The sequence below is a fragment of the Callithrix jacchus genome, chromosome 14 (assembly GCF_049354715.1).
Source record: "Callithrix jacchus isolate 240 chromosome 14, calJac240_pri, whole genome shotgun sequence".
Lineage (NCBI taxonomy): Eukaryota > Metazoa > Chordata > Mammalia > Primates > Cebidae > Callithrix > Callithrix jacchus.
The window spans coordinates 60,013,518-60,033,174 of record NC_133515.1 but is presented as its reverse complement, the minus strand read 5'-3'; the positions used below and the strand labels follow the sequence as shown (position 1 = coordinate 60,033,174).

The 19,657-nt window shown below is 39.8% G+C and overlaps 1 protein-coding gene and 1 pseudogene across 19 annotated transcripts in view; both read left to right on the top strand.

Annotated features, from left to right (window-relative positions):
- The window catches only part of SPTBN1 (spectrin beta, non-erythrocytic 1), a 216,361-nt gene that overhangs the window by 27,231 nt on the left and 169,473 nt on the right, over positions 1-19,657 (top strand). The window lies entirely within an intron of this gene.
- Positions 1,053-1,507, top strand: LOC144579302 (uncharacterized protein C9orf85 pseudogene; annotated as a pseudogene).

Below are 19,657 nucleotides of genomic sequence, written 5' to 3'. Positions count from 1 at the left end.
GGAGGTCGAGGCAGTCAGATCACCTGAGCCCAGGAGTTCGAGACGAGCCTGGGAAACATGGTGAAACTCCATCTCTACAAAAAATAAAAAATTAGCTGGGCATGGTGGTGCCATGCCTGTGGTCCCAGCAACTTGGGAGACTGAGGTGGGAGGATTACTTGAGCCCAGGACAGAGGTTGCAGTGAGCTGTGATTGCACCACTGCACTCCAGTCTTGGGGACAGAGCGAGACCCTATCTGAAAAACAAAAAACAAACCAAATACGTGTATTGGCAAGTGCTAACTGCATGGTATTAACTGCCTTTCTCTGAGGAATAAGTGATCAGGACCCTCCTAGGACTTTTGTATGCCTAAGAATTGTGTATATTTTTCTTTCATTCACTTCTGTCCCACTTTTGACTGCCAGAAGAGGCATGCTCTCCTTCCTTTCCCATTGTCAGTAAGTTTGAGACATTTTGTTAATACTCATCTGCTATTTTTAATTATGTTTCACACTTGTATTTTGCCTGATTTTTCTATATTATCTTTCCTCAAGCCCAGAGAGCTAGGTAGGAAATGTTAACGTCTCCTAAGAACAGGAATACGGGAAGCTGGAAAGACTAAAAAGAAATGCTAACAGGAGTAATAGGAAAGCCAGCATTGATGATGAGTGTCTTCTGGAATAGCCATCCTGGTAACTCTTCAGGGTGCCACTGTTTCTCTATGCTAATGGATGTTTGAGGCCTTTTGTAGGATAGAATTTTGGATCAAGCCTGTAATCCTAGCACTTTAGGAGGCTGAGGTGGTTGGATCACGAGGTCAAGAGATCGAGACCATCCTGGTCAACATGGTGAAATCCCGTCTCTACTAAAAATACAAAAAATTAGCTGGGCACGGTGGCGCGTGCTTGTAATCCCAGCTACTCAGGAGGCTGAGGCAGGAGAATTGCCTGAACCCAGGAGGCGGAGGTTGCGGTGAGCCGAGATCGCGCCATTGCACTCCAGCCTGGGTAACAAGAGCGAAACTCCGTCTCAAAAAAAAAAAAAAAGAATTTTAAAGGACAAGTTGAGAAGTGTTATAATTCCTGGGAGTAGTTCCTTGGTTTTTCCTTCATCCTTGTGATTGTGCTGGCCCAGGGTGGTTGTGGTTTCTGCGATGAGCTCCCAGAAAGCCAACGTGGCTCATTCCAGGCCTCAGGCACCAGAATACATTTAGCTTCAAAAATGACAAGTTCAATAAGAGTGTTAAGACCAAGAAAATTAATGCAAAACTTCCTGATGGAGTGTGTCAGCACTATGAAGAAGTTCTTGAGTGGCGTGTTAACATACAAAAAATATAAATCATTATCAAAACCTTATAAATGTGTTAAATGTTTATAAAAGACAGTGAGGGATTCTTATCACTTGTGTAGGCCATGCACCTATGAACTTGAAGTTTGCACAAAATGTGGAAAGAAAGAAGACATTGTTATTCTGTTCAATAAAGAACCAGAAAAAACAGAGGGTATTAAAATAATCTAAGTTATAATCATAGAAGAAGCTGCAGAAGAAATGAAGGAAGGGATGATAATTTAGATTACAATATCGATTTAGAAGATACAGGAGGAGACCATCAAGTGAATTAATATCACAATATTAAAAGTCAATTTAAGAATGTGAAATTGTGACCAACCTTTGACTTTGAGTATTTCTTAAAAGATAACTGTGAAATCCTAATGATGCATAACTTAACTGATTCATTTATTCATTTATTGTAACACTAGGAAAGCAATGGCACTCTAGTCTACTGGGTAGACTAACATTAATAATTTTTAACAAAGAAAGAAATGTGGCATTAGATACTTAATACTGTGAAGGAAAAGTATGCAGCTTTGTGAACACATGTCAGAGGAATTGGATCTAGACTGAAAATCAGGGATGGTTTCTCAGAGAAAATGCTTAAGTTATGCAAGTGTGCAAAATAGATGTACATTTATTGAATCATCACTGCTCTGCAATTCATTGTACTATAAAACAGTAGTATGTCATGCATACAGCAAATGCAAAAAAGTACACATCAAAGGCACCTAGTAATTAGTCCTGAGAATAATGTTTTCCATTAATATAATATTGCTTAAATAATTCCATTAGGTGAAAACTTTTTATGGTGATAGACATAATTAAATGTTGGAAACCGAGTAATCTATTTAATTTCAAAGGAAAAAATTGTGCTGATTTTTGAAAAAGTTAAAAAACACCAAAAAATTTTTAATGAAGAAATCAGAAAAAGCTATAGAAAACAGACAAATTTTATACATCAACAATATAAATGTATACGATACATTACCTAATACCAAACTAAACCAGATTCAGAATTGATGGTTATGTAAGAACTAGCTCATATAAAAATAAGATGACATTATTATATTGCTAGCCTCAAAATTTGGTCCTCAGTAAGTGCCTTTTGATAAATGATCTCACGTAAATGACTCATAGCAAAAATACCGAAACTTAGGTTTGTTTGTTAAAGGCAAAAGCAGTTTTTTCAAATAATAATGTTTAACAAGTGTATAGCAATTTTGTTTGTATTTTTATATACCTCATCACATTGTTTTTACCTGTTTCATCCTGTGAAATGTACATATGGAAAATGCATAGAATTTATAGAGAGAGTTTAATAAGCCCAGGTGAAGAAACTGCCAGCATCAGAAGACCCCAGCGAGGCTTGTACTCAGCACAAGTTCATCCTTCTTCCCAGCGTTGGCACTACTCTGAATTTTGATAATTATTTTCTTAATTTTTTTACTACCCATGTTTGTACTCCTAAACAATATAAATTAGCTTTGTCTGGTTTTTAATCTCTTTCCTATCTTTTTTATTTTGAAAAACATCAAACCTACAAAAAGGTAGCAAAATAGTTGTATGAACTTTTGCATACTCACCTAGATCCCCGATTGTTCACATTTTGCCACGTTGTCTTTATATCTCAATAGATGGACGTACACATATATTTTATTTGCTGAACCATTTGAAAATGTGGCAAACACTGGTTTTGAACTTTGTATAAACACACTTATGCTATACATGTTATTTTGTATCTCTTTTTTCATTGTTATAAAATTTGTTGAGATCGATCCAAGAAAATAATAATAAAGAACAAGTAGAAAACTTACCTCTAAGCCCTTGATTATATGCGTTATGAGGTACTGACTTTTGATTCTCAGTATAGTATACAGAAAGGTCTTCTCAAAGTAAGTAGACCTGAGTTCTTGACAATAAGATTAAATTGCAATTAAAACCAAAGCATGAGGTGGTACTTTAAAGGTCATCTTGTTTGGTGGTTTCCAGACATGTGCATCAGAACCACCTTAGGGACCCTTAAAAACATGATAGGTTCTGGGCCATATCATATCCTTTTTGAATAAGAATTTCTAGGCACTAGATCCAGGAGTCTGTATTTTGAAATTCCTAGGTGATTTTGGTGAGTGTCCAAGTTTGAGACCCACTGGCCATACCCTGATGCCTCAATTTTCAGATGAGGAAACTGAGGACTAGGGAGGGAAACTGATTTCCTTGCAGTTCAAGGCAGCCCATGGTAAGACTAGAACAAGGACTTTTCTAAGATCCCTTGCACCCCTGAGAGTCAGTGACTCTCTGTTTTCACCTTGGACTGCCATGATATCTGACTCATACTATAGTCGTCTTCTTAAAATCCACTTCTTTTTATTGTTTATTTTTGGCAGGCTGTTGAATTCCTCTCCAGTTTCATTCTGTGAGTGCTATTTCTTTCTTCATTATAAAAGTTGGTGTGTCACAGGTCCTGTGTGGTCACACAGGCTAAGTGTAAGCTTTGAGAATGATCTCCGGGACCCTTTTTCTCAGATTTCAGTGTTGTGCATTATGTCATCCTGATGGCTTATGATTTAGTTTCTCCTCCTCCCTTCACCATAAAGAAAGTCCTATCTCCCGATATATTTTTGGCTGCAGAATAACTCCAGATGGTACATTTTGTAAAGGAAAAAAAAAATAACAGAAATTTTCACACTCTTCTGTGAATTATTTTTCTACTTTCAATTTTAACAAAGTTATTAATCTTACAAAAGCTCACTTTGTAAGAGTCTAAAATAATCTAATTTTCTAGAAATAGAAAATTAAGAAAAATAATTTTTAAAGCTGGGATTTGATGTTGAGAAATGAGTGACAAAAATGGGACCAAATAAAATGCTCTCACTGGCTGGATTTGGTGGCTCATGCCTGTAATCCCCGTACTTGGGAAGCCTGAGGTGGGAGGATCCCTTGAGCTCAGGAGTTCAAGACTAGCCTAGGCAATATAGTGAGACCTGTTCTCTATTAAAAAAAAAAAAAAAAAAAAAGCATTGTGCCACTGTGCTCCAATCTGGGTAACAGGGTGAGACCTTGGCTCAGAAGAAAAAAAAAAAAAAAGAAAATGATATAACTGAAAGTACTTTGAAAAATATATGGCAATATGCAGATGCAAGTTGCTGATTTTTAAAATCATAATTTTAGGCCGGGTGTGGTGGCTCACACCTGTAATCCCAGTACTTTGGGAGGCCAAAGCAAGCAGATCACCTGAGGTCAGGAGTTTGAGACCAGCCTGGCCAACATGGTGAAACTGTGCCTCTACTAAAAATACAAAAATTAGCCAGGCGTGGTGGTGTGTGTTCTTGGAAGGCTGAGGCATGAGAATCACTTGAACCTGGGAGTTGGAGGTTGCAGTGAGCTGAGATCGTGCCACTGCACTGCAGCCTGGGCAACAGAGACAAAAGACCCTGTCTCCAAAATAAAAATAAAAATCATAATTCTGATTTGAGAGCTGATGACAGTTTCAGGCGATTAAGAGCTTTTACAAAGAGCGTGCATACATTTAGCAGTCTCTAATTGGGAATGTTTTGGAAAATACTCCTGAGAATGTGGGTTATTTATAGAAGATGTCCTTTACTTTGATATAACCTTCGCACTGTGGTTTTTATCAGTTGGATTTTTCTGGATCAACAAGAAGATCTACAAGCCTAAAATATTTGTAATTCTAGCTGTGTTTCCATAAGAATATGATAGAACCTCAGCATTAACTGTTCTTGCTGGTCTCACAGAACACCCCAAAATCTGTTCAGTTTTGCTGGGGTGATGATGGAGAATGGAAAACAAGTTTATGAAGTTGTTTTTTTTTTTTCTTTGAGACGGAGTTTCATTTTCTTCACCCAGGCTGGAATGCAATGGCATAATCTCAGCTCACCACAACCTCCACCTCCAGGTTCAAGTGATTCTCCTTTCTAGCCTGTGGAGTAGCCAGGATTACAGGTGTATGCCACCACGCCCAGCTAATTTATGTAGTTTTAGTAGAGACAGGGCTTCATCACGCTGGCCAGGCTGGTCTCAAACTCCTGACCTCAGGTCATCCACTTGCTTCAGCCTCCTGAAATGCTGGGATTACAGGCAAGAACCATGGCACCTGGCCTAAGTTTATGAAGAATTTATAAACAGATTTCTAAATTCAGAAAGTATTTTTAAGGGATCCCCTCTGGTAGCACTTCAATTCAGGTGGGGTCCACAAAATATGAAAATATTTAATAGGAAATTTGAACAATCTTGGAATCACTGAAAATGGTAATGAGATTCTCCAGAAATTTCTGATTGGGAATAAGCAGTTTGAAATAATTGGATATTTTATTAATCTGCCATTCATGAATTTCCCCTCAGTAGTGGACATGCTTTATTGCATTAAGTTGGATAACCACCTTCCTAGCAAAGATAGTCATGGGCTTCAGTCTGGTCAATAGGCATCTTATTCAGGTAGATGCCAGATGGGAGGAATAGGGACGGCTTAGTGAAGAAGGATGATGCTTGAGGTGACTCTTGAAGAGTGATTAGTGTTAGCTGGAAGGATAAAGGTGTGGGAGAGTCCCACGCAGGGGAAACAGCATGCACAAAGCCAGGGAGGGAGAAAACTTGTGTGTTTCGAGGACCTGTTTCGCTGTGGCTGGAAGAAAGAGGGCTGTGTTGAGGAGTGAAGGGAGCTGAGGCCAGGCAAAAACTCATGCATGCCTTGAAAGGAAGTTTTACCCAAAAGATGAGTGGAGAGGGTGTTGAAACATTTCAGTCAAGCTTGTGTGTTCTTCAAAGCTCTTTTGAGCTCCAGCATGGAAGAGGATGGATTTCAGTTGGGCAAAGTTCAGAGCAGGGAAACCAGTCAGGTGGTTGTGGCAAATAATTTGGTCAAGAAACTCTAAGGGACCTTACTAAGGTCAAGGTTAGACTGTACATTTTTAGGTCCAGAAACACTGTTAATAATGAACTTGACTGACAGAAAGATTCCCCTGGCATCATAGCCTGTCACTGTGAGGATTTACCTTCTCTTTCACATAGTAATAGATTGTGAAAAGTCTCCAAAACAGTATTTGAGGGTTGAAGGTCACCCACATTATTATATAAGACTTGAAATATTTTCTCTTTTGATCATTCTACATTTAGGTAGAAAAAAATTTCGTTACCAACTAGATAATAGGATTTGAGCCATTGTGGTGGTTGACATTCTTGATGAAGGGCTGATCAGAAATTCTTGGTCATCTTATGTAAGAATAACTTCTTCGAGTACATATGTTCCTGAAGAGTTGCCATTTAAAGTAAACTTTTGGGTATCTTATTATAAGTGCTTTATAACTGTAAACATTTAAATTCTGTGATATGAATAATTATTTTTAAGTAATTTACTTCTCATTTCTCTCTCTCTCTCTTTTATTTTCTGGAGACAAGGCTATCACCCAGGCTGGAGTGCAGTGGTACGAACATAGTTCACTGCAGTCTCAACCTCCTGAGCGCTAGCATTCCTTCTGCCTCAGCCTCTTGGAGTAGCTGGGACCACAGATGCGTGTCACCATACCCAGCTCACTTTTTTTTTTTTTTTTAATTTTTGTAGAGATGAGATCTCGCCACGTTGTCCATGCTGGTCTTGAACTTCTAGGCTCAGACAGTCCTCCACCTCGCCTCTCAAAGTACTGGTATTACAGGCGTGAGCCACTGCACTCAGTTTATTTCTCTCTTTCCTAAATCCAGATTTTTCTATTAGGCTTTGTGAATAGGCCCTTAAAGAAACAGACAGCATGACTGGTGAACAAATTTTGTTCTTTAGTATGTTTCCAGAGAAATAATGTGATATTTTAAGAGCTTTTAGAAAAAGACCTCAAGATAATTATTTTTAGGATATACTGTAATTAAAAAAATAACTTCTGAGTATGAGAGTAATACATTAAAGAATATTCCTGGCTGGGTGTGGTGGCTTGCACCTGTAATCCCAGCATGTTGGGAGGCTGAGGTGGGTGGATCACTTGAGGTCAAGAGAAACGGGTTTAGTAGGAATCCCGTTTCTAATAAAAATAACAGAAGTTAGGCATGATGTCGCACGCCTATAGTCCCAGCTACTTAGGAGGCTGAGGCAGGAGCATCACTTGAACTGGGGAGGTGGAGGTTGCAGTCAACTGAGATTGTGCCACTGCACTCTAGCCTGGGCAACAGTGACTTTCTGTCTTAGAAACAACAAAAAGAGGAGAGAAAAAAAGAATATTCCTATAATCCTTGAGCTAAGGAGTTTTGTACTTCTGGTCCAGTTGATGGTTTGCTCTCATGTATACCCTCATATATTTATACCCTTTGTTTTTATGGGTTGTATTCATGTTAAGTTGTTTTGAAAACACTTTCTATGGCTGTATAAAGTAGATGTACCCTATTTCTAAAGTAAGTGTGTCCTATTATTGGACATTTAGTTTGTCTGCATATTTTTTGCAACTATAAAAAAAGCACAGTGATGAGCATCACTGCATTCGTAATTTTATCTGAAGTTACTTTTTCCCTTCAATTTCTAAAAGTGGATTTGCTCGGTCTAAGGAGAGTTTTACTTAACACCTGTTTCAAAGGCTGTGTCATTCTTGTGACCTCATTGCAGGTGGTGGATCTACTGCCCTTTACGCTGACTGACTGACTGACTGCTGTGGTACATGCCTTCTAACTTAGGCAGGCTAGTGACATTTTATATGGGGTTTGGTTTTTTTACTTAAAAGGTTTGCGTCTGGAACATTTAAGTAAGTCACAGCAGTCTTCATGCTGAGGACACGTGGGCATGTGTCTTATGTCTCAAGTAAAGATACCCCAGCCTGCAATAGAAACGTAATTGACACTACTGAGTGGATTTCATTTCATGTGGAATAGAATGAGATTTATTGGCTTGTATAAACTAGAGCAGAAAAGTTATTAGAAATAATAAAAGCCGTCAGACTCTGTTTAGCTCTATTATGCCATTATACTCAGATCCTTTAAAAACTGTTTAGAAAATTGTTGTGAAGTTTAATATGTCTGCAGATTATTAAATACAGTATCCATCAGAAAATCTAACTTTTTTTAAAGTTTAGATACAACTAAATAACATATCTTTTTTTTTTTTTAAGACAGGGTCTCTCACTCTGTTGCCCAGATTGAAGTGCAGTGGTGCAATCACAGCTCATTGCAACCTGCACTTCCTGGGCTCAAGGGATTCTCCACCTCAGCCTGCTGAGTATCTGGGACCATAGTCACTCATCACCATGCCCAGCTGATTTTTGTATTTTTTGTAGAGATGGGGTTTTGCCATGTTGCCCAGGCTGGTCTCAAACTCCTGGGCTTTAGCAATCCTACCAGCCACTACACCTGGCCTAAAGAGCATGTCTTGATGTTTCTAGTTTTCTTATAATTTCCTTCTGTATTCTGGATTGCTCTTACATATATATCCTATAAATTGTGTGTTTTTGTGTTTTCTTTTTTGGGCATGAGGGAGACAGAGTCTAACTCTGTCACCCAGGCTGGAATGCAATGGCGTGATCTCAGCTGACTGCAACCTTTGCCTCCCAGGTTCTAGTGAACTGGTACTACAGATGTGTATCACCACACCTGGATAATTTTTGTATTTTTAGTAGAGACGAGCTTTTACCATGTTGACCAGGTGGGTCTTGAACTCCTTGCCTCAATTTATCTGCCTGCCTTGGCCTCCCAAAGTGCTGGGATTACAAACATGAGCCACTGCACCTGGCCTTATTTTTATGTTTTCTGAATTTAGGTTAAAATTGAAGGAGAGGGTCCAAGACCAACTGCCAATGTAGATATTTGCCTGTGAAATTGCTTTTCTATCTGTAGCCCATGTTGTATTTCTGAATAGCCTCTTAAATAGGAGGTCTCCTAATACCTTACATCTAAATGTGGGTGATGATAGGGTGTCTATCAAAGATACAGAAGTTAGTGTAACTTGCCCAAAGTCATGTGAGTGGGTTACTCTCTTTACTTGGAACACATGCAAAGAAAGGGTCCTTCTTCAACACTCAAACATAATCACAGTGTCGTGCTCTTTCTCATAAACACCGCTGTAGAGAGTACAGAGAAAAGCGTGATTTAATGGTGCTACCCAAATCCTGAAAAGAATGAGGTACAATGTAGGAATTGGACAGTGGACAGAGTGCAAGTTTTTACATAACTGTAATTAATATCAGTATGACTGACTTGAGAAACTTCAAATGTGAATATTGTATTTTAAAAATTACAAAGGATGATTATTCACATCACAAAGTGACTCATCATCCCTTATAAAAAGGACTTATCTTTTTTTTAAGAGGATATTGCCCTGGTACATTTGAGTCCTTGTCTGCTCATTGTTTTAAAAAACTTTCAGTTTTGGCCGGGCACGGTGGCTTATGGCTGTAATCCCAGTACTTTGGGAGGCAGAGTTGGGCAGATCATGATGTCAGGAGTTTGAGACCAGCCTGACCAACATGATGAAACCCCATTTCTACTAAAAATACAAAAATTAGCCAGGTGTGGTGGTGCACACCTGTACTCCCAGCTACTCAGGACGCTGAGGTAGGAGAATCACCTGAACCCAGGAGGCAGAGGTTGCAGTGAGCCGGGGTAGCGCCACTACACTCCAGCCTGGGTGACAGAGTGAGATTTTGTCTCAAAAAACAAAGCAAAACAAAACAAACAAAAAGCTTGCAGTTTCTTTAACAAATTATAGTATGACCTCTCTTATTGCCCAGACATTCAATTCCTAGGTATTTAAGTAGAGATACCTAGGAATGAAATGGGAACACATATTCATACCAAAAAAAGATATACAGATGTTTATAGCAGCTTTGTTTGTAGTAGCCCCAAACTGGAAACAACGCAAATGTCCATCATGGGTAAATGGATAAATAAACTGTTGTAGCCATTTAATAGAATACTATTCAGCAGTGAAAACAAACTATTGCTATATGCAGCAACATCAGTGAATCTCAGAATAATTATACTGGGTAAGTAGCCAGAGCAAAAAAGAGCTCTAACTATATGATTCCATTTATATAGAAATTACAAACTAATCTATAGTAATAGAAAGCAGATCCATGGTCGTCTTGAGGTGGAGGATATAAGGGTAAGTGAGGCTGGACCAGGAGGCGTAGACTATAAAGAGGCATGGGAAACTTTGGAGTGATGGATATACTCAATTTGTTGATGGCAGTGATGGTTTCACAGGAATATACACATGTCAAGACTTACCAAATTGTGTAATATGACATTGTTATACCTCAATAAAGCTGTTTTTTTAAATAAAAGAATGTCCTAAGACAAGTTCTGTCTGCACTTGTCTACCAATCACACCATTCTGTTATATCTCATCCAGCCTGCTCACAGTCAAGAACAGGGGCAGAAGTGGGCTGACAGGTCTGTAGGGCAGTGTGGTATGCTGTGACAGATGTGGGCATAGCAGGTACAGAGAAGACCCCCTGGAGGAGGTGAGCTTGAGTCGAGTGGAGAAAGGACATCTCAGCAGCGAGGCTGAGAATCGTAGGAGGTTGTGGGTGCGTGGCAGTGGTTTGTCTGGAGGAAAGCAGGGACTTGTGTGCCTGTCATACATTTGGAGCATTGTTTGGAAAGAGGCGGACATCACTGATGGGTGATAAGCAGACAAAATCAACTCAGGGCCTTGCCCACTCTGAGAAGATGAGGCAGGAATCTCAGGTATCCTTATGTGATGCCACCCCTCAAATCTGTTCAAGTCATGTTTCCAAGAGAGCCTGTTGTCCAAGAGGGCTCTGTCTTGCCAGACGGCTCTGCTTTGTCCAGCAAACTGCACACTACATTGGAATCCCACCTGTACAAATACTTAAAATTTCTCATTTCAAAAATAAAATGATCTCCATAGAAATTGAGGAAAATACAATTAAAAAAATAAGAAAATTTAAATTGCCTTTAATCCCATCACCCAGTGCTAAATACTTTTAACATTTGGTGTATATTGTTTCAGATATATGTATGTTTTAAAACAAAGTTAGAATCATAATTTGCATATATTTTTATTTTTATTTTCTCTTAAGCATTTTTCCATGTTTTATATAGACATAAAATATCATTGTTTTTATCTGATGCATGAGAGTCTACATATTATATGTATGGTGATTTATTTAACCAATAACCTCCTTTTTGGGATTTTTTTGGTTGTATAATTTTGTTTAAAAATTCTGGGGGGAGGGGGCCGGGCATGGTGGTTCATGCCTGTAATTCCAGCACGTTGGGAGGCCACAGCAGGCGGATCACGGATCCAGGAGATTGAGACCACCCTGGCCAACATGGTGAAACCCTGTCTACACTAAAAATACACACATACAAAAATGTAGCAGGGTGTGATGGTGCATGCCTGTAGTCCAAGCTACTCGGGAGGCTGAGGCAGGAGAACTGCTTGATCCTAGGAGGCGGAGATTGCAGTGAGCCAAGATCATGCCACTGCACTACATATAGTCTGGGCGACAGTGTACAACTCCATCTCAAAAAAAAAAAAATTCTGGGGAAAACCATGATTACTCTATTAAAAAGCAAGTAAATCAAAGAATATAGTTAAAAATTTTATTAAAAGGTACAGTTTCTTAATTCATATTATAGAAAACTAGCCTAGTATTTACATGGTTCTAGTAGACATTTTAACTAAATGAAGGGAGGGCGGTCCCCTTCTAGAACTACACGTGGGCTTATACAGTAGTTATTTTTACCCAGTGATAATTGTTTCATCTGTTTTGTTCACAAAAAGTAACGACCTATGTGAACTCTATTGATCCCAAAGGAAGATTTCTTCCCTTATCAGAAATATGTTTAAAAAGTATAAATAACAATAACAGCTAACATTTTTTGAAATGCTTTTATCTCCTGCATATTATAAGCATTTCACATGTATTCACTTTTTATCATCAAAACAGTCCTAGATGCAAGTTCAGTTATTTTTTTCTGTTGAACAGATACATAAACAGAAGCACAGAATGTTAGTAACTTACCCAAATAAATGATCGACTTACATGAAAACATATCCATCACCACTAGTAAGCAGACTTCCAAATTAAAATAACAAGCTATCACTTTAGAGACCTGCAGTGATCTTAGACAACTTAATACTTGGCGCTGATTAAAGTAGAGGGAAATAGGCCCTCTTGTACAAAGTGGATGGAAGGGCAGTTAGTTGGTTTCCTTCTAGCAGATTTAGCCTATGAAGATAATTGGACAAGGTTATAATGATATTACTCTGCTCATGGAAGTATTGTTGAGAATAGTGAAAAAATATGTGTCCTGTAGTAGGGACTTGGTTAAATAAATTTTGGTACATCCATGTAGTAGAACACCATACAACTATTATAAATGACGATATGGGCATATGTTTATGGAAGTAGTTGCTCAGGAAATTGTAAATGGGGATAAACAGATGGCATGGGACGTGAAGATCCAAAATCTGCTCCTGGCTGTTGGTCTTGGGCCCTCACCAGGAACCAGCACACCTGGCTTCCTTCTTTATTACTATAAGGCTAGAGAAACCCTAGAGTTGCAGTGAGGAACTGTCTTGGGTTCTCTGAAAATGAGCATCATGAAAAATGTCTGGCTTAGAAGAAGAGAATGAATTAATAGATTTTGTTACAGATATTGTATTGGCATCATTTAACAAATACAGAGCAAAAACTATGATTTTTTTTTTTGTTTTTTTCAAGTTTTTCACTAAGCGCACTTGAGTACTTTCCTCCTCCTTCCTTTGAGACTCACTCCAGCCACCAGGTAGTCACCTCTTTATTGACCTGTCCCTTGATGCGAGGAGCTTCCTTTTTTCTACCATAGTTTACCTGTACTTGACGAAACATTTGGATTCAGATGTTACTGTGAACAAGGACTTGATGTACCTTCTTAGGTTATTCAACTTGTAACAACTGACTTTTCTCAAAGGTGAAGCTAACTTGTTTGGGAATTGCAGAAATTGTAACCCGCCTCCCCCAAGGACAGCTCACCCTCAGTCCTCCAAGCCATAGAATTTAAATTTTGGTGGCCTTGATACCACCAAAAACCTCTGGGTTTTTTTTTTTTTTTGAGATGGAGTTTTGCTCTTGTTACCCAGGCTGGAGTGCAATGGCGCAATCTCAGCTCACCGTAACCTCCACCTCCTGGGTTCAAGCAATTCTCCTGCCTCAGCCTCCCGAGTAGCTGGGACTACAGGCACGTGCCACCATGCCCAGCTAATTTTTTATATTTTTAGTAGAGATGGGGTTTCACCATGTTGACCAGGATCCATCCGTCTCGGCTTCCCAAAGTGCTGGGATTATAGGCGTGAGCCACCACACCCGGCCTCTGTTTCTTATATTACAGAAAGAACATTGTGTGGTGTGCTTCCTACATTTTGAAAAATATGTGCAAATATTTTGGGAACTGAATTTTGGGAAGGGCTACCCTTTGGCTGAACTCTGCTTACAAAATCCATAAATACAGCGTTCCAGCTCTGCACAGCAGGACAGGTGCGAGTGTGCACCAGTGACCTCGCAGCCAGAGACCATCTCTACAAACATCCTGCCAGGAGAAGAGTAGAGAAAAACAAAGGAAAAAAACAAGCCTTCCAGTTGGCATTCTTGTTGAGGAAGTCCATTAAGAATCAAGTTCTTGTCAACTTGTTTTTGTATTCTTTTGCTTAAAGAAATATGTTAGAGAGTGCCAATCTGAAAAAAACTTTGTGTTATATTTCTTAGGTTGGGGATACATACAGCATGGAGTTGGAACTTCCATGTCTGGAGCCAAACCCAGATTGAAAGGCAGCAAGAGAGTAGCAGCTTAGAACATAGACCAGTGCTTCTACTGGATGGAGCATGACCAGTGTGTTCACAGGATGGGAATATTCAGTAGATTTATTACTGCCGGCCATGTGTGTGGCTTCTGAGCACATGTGGCTGGTGTGAATTTTAAATTTTCTTTAATTTGGCTGGGTGTGGTGGCTCATCCCTATAATCCCAGCAGTTTGGGAGGCCGAGGCAGGCAGATCACGAGGTCGGGAGATCAAGACTATCCTGGCCAACATGGTGAAACCCTGTCTCTACTAAAAATACAAAAAATTAGCTGGGCGTGGTGGCATGTGCCTGTAATCCCAGTTACTTGGGAGGCTGAGGCAGGAGAATTGCTTGAATCAGGGAGGCGGAGGTTGCGGTGAGCCGAGGTCGTGCTACTGTATTCCATCCTGCGCGACAGAGTATGACTCTGTCTCAAAGAAAAAAAATTTACTTTAATTTAAATGAAACTTAAATAGCCACACATGGCTTGTGATGACTATGTTAGACAGCAGAGGTTAGACGTAGAAGCTAGACAACTTGAGTTCAAATCCCAACTTCACTGTCATTTACTTCTGTGACCTTGGACAACGTTCCTTAACTCTGTGCCACAGTTTTCTCATTTGTAAAGTGATAAAAAGATAATAGTAGTGCCTACCTCAAAAAAGGTTATTTTGAGGATTAAATGAGTTAATATTTGTAAAGGGCTTAGACTTGGCACATAGTAAAAGCTGTATCAGTGTTTCTTAAATAATATAACTATTTACATCCCTAAAGTTAAAAATTAAAGCCAGATCCATACTATATTTTCTTTGAAGAAGCTCCTATGCATCCATTGTCAAAGCAGTTTTCTTAAAGCCCCCTTAAATATTGGGGAGAGCAGAAAAGTTGTTTATTCAATTAATAGGTCTGGAGCCAGTACTTTATGCCAAGTGCTGTGTTGGGTGTTGGAGATACATGTGATGGCGCATAGAGACTTGGTTTATCCTAATAAAAGGGTAATAGTCCTGCAGTGCTCTTCACCTAGTGGTTATGGGACTTTAGGAAGGGAATTTAAAAGTAGGGTAAAGGTGTAGATGTAGACAGAGAAACCCAGAGAGATTTTGTGTTTACCCCTAGTCAGCTGGCTGGGACTTCACCCTTCATCTCCTGTAAGCTCGTTATTTCCTTTGCACCTGTGGAGCCCAGGTGTGTCCTGGGGCCCTCACCACCCTCTGCAGAAGCCTTCAGGTAGGGTTGCCATTTGCCCACTTCTGGAAGGGATCGATCTTTCAGTTTGCAGATGATCATGGTAATCCTTGGCCTATTTTGACTTCTCTTTATAAAGTAGTGGCAATATTAGTAATTCTTTTTTGTATGTGTTTTAATTTTTTTCTCCTTATTTAACTAAGGAAAAGTTGGAAACTCATGTTGGTTCCTCCATTTTTTTGTTTAACTTTGCTGGTTCATGAGATTGAAAAGTCTGTGCTTAGACCGTACCACTCGTTTGGTTTGTGTAAGCCTTAAAAAATAAATATTTCAGCCCCAGCATTCATATAGTACTAAAAGTGAGAGGCTTTTGAACCATAAACTTGTAGACTCACAAGTTTAACTGTTGTATTATAACAGTATTACATGTCAGTGGTGTGGTTTTGACCTTTATTTATATAAAAACCAAATATTTAGTCAATTTACCGTGTCTTAATTTAATCTTTGTACACCTTCCATTTTTAAGTGCATAAATGAGTACTATATTGCAATAAAATGTAGTGATATAATTAACCAGCCATTAAAAATTTACTTCTACAGAAAAAAAAAATTTCATAAGAAATGGACATAATGGAGGAAGGTGACCGGTTCTTTGCCTGTTGATTTGCTTTCAGCACTTGCTAAAATGTGGAGCAAAGGGGAGAGAATCCACCAATTTGGTTTACATATGAAAAACATTAAAATGTCAGCGCACCCCAGCCACTCACATAAGAATAATGGTTTCACAGTTAAGTCTGTAAATCATGTCCTTAAAACACAACATTTGTAATTATCTGATTAAATTAGTAAAAGCTACAGGTAATAGAAGTAATATGGAAGACATTTTCTGGCAGATAAAGCTTCAGAAACCTTCACATCTGCACATAATTAGGAAGCCCCTGTCATTACTTCACTTTCCCCCTTCCTTTAGCCCATGTTTCTCACTATGAACTAATAGTACATAATAATAAAACCCCGGAAGTCAGCCAACACAGAGTTTTGGCTAACTTTTCCAGTGTTTGTGAAAGTTGAAAAAGCAATGCAGCTGTTATGCTGGGTACTTGCCAGTGGAGAATATGTTTTCCAGATGAAGGCGCAAATGGTAATTGAAATGTAATCAGTATTTTTGGCATCTTGGTATTATAATTCTTTTATTTTTTGTTATGTTAATTGTTCATTTCTTAGGATTTGCTTTGTGTTTTCCTGTGATCTGTAATCTACTAAAATCTTCTGCATCTTGGTATTATAATTCTTTTTACTTTTTGTTCTATTAATTGTTCATTTCTTAGGATTTGTTTTATGTTTTTCCATGATCTGTAATCTAAAAGTGAAGGAATGAACAAATGTTTTAGGCTATTTTTCATTCTTTGAAAGAAAAAACAATGGCAAGTAGTCACATTTGTTGGGTGATGGCTTATTTTAAATAACCACAAAATTTATGTTTGAGATATTTTATTGTAAGATTCATGTTTCAGGCAACAGAGGAAAGAAAATCTAAATCTCAAATAGAATAACATTTTAGAGCTGACTGGAAACTTCTAGATCACTTAGATAGACTGAAGACTCAGTGGGCTTCAGCTGTTCTCAGGACCAGGCTGCTGGAGATGTCCTTTCCTTTGAAAGATTTGTTCTTTTTTTTTTTTTTTTTTTTTCATGTCAATCCACCGTGCTAAGGAGGGGTGGGGTGTGTGTGCTGATCATTTTATTGGTATTTGGGGTTTATAAAGTTTTTTGTTTAAGCTAGAAAGGGCTCTAGCTGATTAGTAGTTTTCAACCCTTCGCTGCATATTTTATTTTTGTTTTGTTTTGTTTTGGGACAGGGTCTCTCTCTGTTGCCCAGGCTGGAGTGCAGTGGCACAATCATGGCTTACTGCAACCTCTGCCTCCCAGGCCCAGGCTCAAGGGATCCACCCACTTCAGCCTCCTGTAGTAGCTGGGACTATAGATGCATGCTACCATGCCCAGAAAATTTTTGTATTTTTCGTATATATGGAGTTTTGCCATGTTGCCCAGGCTGATCTCAAACTCCTGGGCTCAAAAGATCTGCCTGCCATGGCCTCCCTGGGTGTTGGGATTATATGCATGAGCCACTGCGCCTGGCCATTTGCACGTTTTAAAGATCGTGATGCTCACTCATACCTGAGCCAGCCTAATTAAATCACAGTATCCCCACAAGTGATTGTGATGTGCAGCCAGGAACACTGTTTCTGTCTGGTCCTCTCTTTATAGATAAGGAAATTGAGGCCCTGAGCAATAGGTGATTGGTCCCAAGTCCCCTGCTGGGACTGACCCAAATAAGGAATGGCTGACTTCCGGAAGGGATGTCAGATTCTCTGATTACAGATCTCTTGTGATCTTCTCTTGAGGCTGCTGGACTGCCCTGTCAACCGTCAGGCTAGGCAGCTGCAGAGGACAGGACTCTAGGGTCCCCAGTGAGGTGGAAGAGAGGAGCCTTCATCTTTCTGTCACCTTCACCCAAGTAGAAATTGCCCTTCCTTCTCCCACGTGAGCCAGCAGAGGCATGAGAAACTGCCTCCGGGGTTCTTTTTTTTTTTTTTGAGATGGAGTTTCGCTCTTGTTACCCAGGCTGGAGTACAATGGCATGATCTCAGCTCACCACAATGTTCGCCTCCTGGGTTCAGGCAATTCTCCTGCCTCAGCCTCCTAAGTAGCTGGGATTACAGGCACATGCCACTATGCCCAGCTAATTTTTTGTATTTTTAGTAGAGACGGGGTTTCACCATGTTGACCAAGATGGTCTCTATCTCTTGACCTCGGGACCCACCCGCCTCAGCCTCCCAAAGTGCTGGGATTACAGGCTTGAGCCACTGTGCCCGGTTTTTATTATTATTATTCCTTTAGAAACAAATAGGTTTGTAATTAGCTAAATGTGACTTGCAAATTTCAGACCAGTTGCTCTATATTGCAGAGGGGCTTCTTCAATAACTGATCACCTCTGCATATTGTAGAAACCTTCCTTCTCCCTTTTAGGGAATACTATACGTTATTTAGGTATAATATTAGGAATAACTGATCATTTCTAATGCTGTGTAAATTCATTAAGGATAATTTAAACCAATTAAATGCTAACCTGGCTGGACAGCCAGGTACAGGTTTGTGGCATCCAGAAAGAGGGGATGGACTTGGTAGATTCTGAATTGGTCTGTTCCAGCTCTTTGTGTTTTGGAAACTTTGTGTTGTTACTTGCTCACCTTTCTGCTCAGTGCTCCTTGACATGGCAGGTCAGGTTGATGGGAGGTGGTACCTGAACACCCTTTGCTGGCACTGGGCTCTGCCCAGAGAGTTACCACCCCTGCCTGGTGATGGAGCCTCTCTGAGGAGAGGAGAGTGCAAAGGTAGGGACCTGGGGGTTGTGAGAAGTGGAAGCTAGGACATGGAGCAATTAGTGTGTGTAGAGACTTCGTGAGAAAAGCTAGATCACATTTTGGTAAGTATTTGCAGCTCCCTGAAAATTTGTTTTGGAGGTGATCATTAGCATCTTTTGGAATATTTGATAGGAAAACATTTGCACAGTAAAGCAAGACTAGATTAAGGAGCTTTGGTTCTTTTCCAGACCTGTCCTTTATTCTTTTTTTTTTTTTTTTGAGATGGAATTTTGCTCTTGTTACCCAGGCTGGAGTGCAATGGCGCAATCTTGGCTCACCGCAACCTCCTCCTCCTGGGTTCAAGCAATTCTTCTGCCTCAGCCTCCCAAGTAGGTGGGACTACAGGCGTGCGCCACCATGCCCAGCTAATTTTTTGTATTTTTAGTAGAGACAGGGTTTCACCATGTTGACCAGGATGGTCTCAAATCTTTTGACTTCGTGATCCACCTGCCTCGGCCTCCCAAAGTGCTGGGATTACAGGCGTGAGCCACCATCTTTATTCTTATAGTGTGACAGCATCACTCTCCAAATGTTAAACTCTGAGAGAGAGTATGTGTATTTTTCTTTTAGGACATCATTTGAGTAATTTACTGATTTCTTCCCCAAACACGCTTGCCTCTGAAATGGCACTTTACCCCAACCAAGAGTAAGAATGTGGTTCTGATCTGGGAGCTGGTATTTTCTGTTTTCTAGCCCCAAAGGCCTCACGCTTGTTCTCATCTGGAAGCTGATGGGAAGGTTTGTTAGTCTTCTCAGGAGCCGGTCACAGGACCTCAGGAATATAGCCTGTCATGGGCAGCCAGCATCAGTTTAGTGCTGTGGGGATGGCCAGCCTGTCAGAGTGGTCATCTTTGACCACTTTACCTGCCCAGCCCCTCCTCTGAAGGATTGGTTTACATCAGGGATGGCTGCTCCTGACACAACTGTCTATTTCTGGCAACAGAGGAAGATACCTTCTG